The sequence below is a fragment of the Cariama cristata genome, unplaced genomic scaffold (genome assembly GCF_000690535.1).
Source record: "Cariama cristata isolate BGI_N322 unplaced genomic scaffold, ASM69053v1 scaffold23788, whole genome shotgun sequence".
NCBI classification, from domain to species: Eukaryota; Metazoa; Chordata; class Aves; order Cariamiformes; family Cariamidae; genus Cariama; species Cariama cristata.
This window is the reverse complement of record NW_009629724.1, coordinates 1,999-3,772: the sequence shown is the minus strand read 5'-3', so window position 1 is coordinate 3,772 and position 1,774 is coordinate 1,999.

The window sequence follows — 1,774 nt, the reverse complement described above, 5'->3', positions numbered from 1 at the left end:
GACACCTCTTAAAGCGGCACCGGCAACCCTTAAAAGGGTCGAGCCCCACAAGCGCAGGGGTGGTACCCGGCTTTTTATCCTCCTGCTTGCCAAAATTAGATGGGTTTGTATTATTTTTTTTTAAAGCATCAAGCAAGCAGGAAAGGGAGGGAAAGACCCTTTGCCTGTTGCTGAGGACTTTTTTTTTGTTTGTTTTGGTGATGCTGAGGTAGGGTACGTGTACAAAGTGGGGTGCAATGCCAGGGGTTACGAGAGGTCAGGGAGGGCAGGGCTGTGGGAACTGGGAGTTTGGGTGGAGGTGGGAGCGCTGCTGGGTCATGCCAAGGCAGTCAGATGTGCTGGCACCACCCAGACATGTTGGTTCAGAAGGGTTTAGCCTCAGTCGCTGCAAAAAATCCCCTCCCTGGCACGCCTCACCTGGGTTTATGTGTGTGCTTAACCTTAAGCACCCGCTCGGGCGTGTCGCTGAACCAGGGCCAGGGCTCTGCGGCAGGCGTGGATCCCTGGAAGATGCTCAGGAGAAAACAGAAGCTGCTTCATCTTCCCGGAACCAGAACGGGGCTCAGAGTCCTCACCAAAGGACCTGACATCGCCTCCCTGGGCCACCTTCCCCTTGCCCGTGCATCCCCCGCCGTGGTCCAGGGCACCCTGGCTCCTCCATCCCACTCACGGCCACTGTCAGGGTGCCAGCACCCCTCTGCAGCTGCTCCCTGTCCTTCCCATCTGGCTTTAAAATCTGCCCTTTCCTGGTAGGGAAACTGAGGCACAGGAGTGTGGCAATGCCCTGCTGCAGCATCATCAGGTCAGGGCTGGGCTCCAGGGCTGGGCGTTCTGCCCTGCCTTGCACCCAGGGCGGGGCCAAATCCGGCTGCGGGGGCTGCACCGGGGAAGGGACAAGGTTCAGGCATTGCAGCTACCGAGAGGTCAAACCCTCCTCCTAAAAGCCGGCTGTGCCCCGAGGTGCCTGTTACCTTTAAGAGGATCTTTATTTGTGAGCTTAATTGGTGGTTTTTCACATCCATATTTATATACCTGGGGGACAGGGAAATGCACCCCTGGAAAACCAGCCGGGTGGCTGCACGGGTGCTGGTACAGCTCGGGATGCAGCGAGCTCCAGCTGGGAATCCCCTCCCTGGGGAAACACCTCCTGCTTCCCCCCTCTGCCACGGGCCAGGGCATCTGCAGCAAAATATATGAGACAAGCCATGTGCGGGGCCTGGAGGACCCTAAAACAAGGGGGTTCCCCCCTTCCTGGGCTCGGTGAGGCTTGTGCAAGGAAAGGGGTGCCTGCGGGATGCAGGCTGGAGCGAGACTCCCCCGGGCAGGGGATGCCAGCTGCAGCTGGATGCACGGCGGCTGTGGGCAGACGGAGGCAGGGCTGGGAGTCACAGTGTGTTTATTGTGGGGAGCGTTTCGGCGGGCCGGAGGGGGACGGGAGGAGGCCAGCCCTGCTTCTCTGGGGTCCTGCTGGCCTCGGGCATCCCATCTGCCTTGGGGCTTCCCCTCTGCATCCGCTTCGGAGCATCCTGCTGGCTTCAAGGATCCCATCCAGATCTGTCTTGGAGCATCCCATCTGCCTCAGGGCATCCCATCAGTATCTGCCCCAACGTGTCCTGCTGGCCTCAGAGCATCCCATCCACCTCGAGCTTATCATCCGCATCCGCCTCGGAGCATCCCATCCACCTCGGAGCATCCCATCGGCCTGGGAGCACCCCAATGTCCTGGGAGCACCCCATCCAGCCCTGGCTCTGCCTGTGCGTATCCCTGCCTGCCA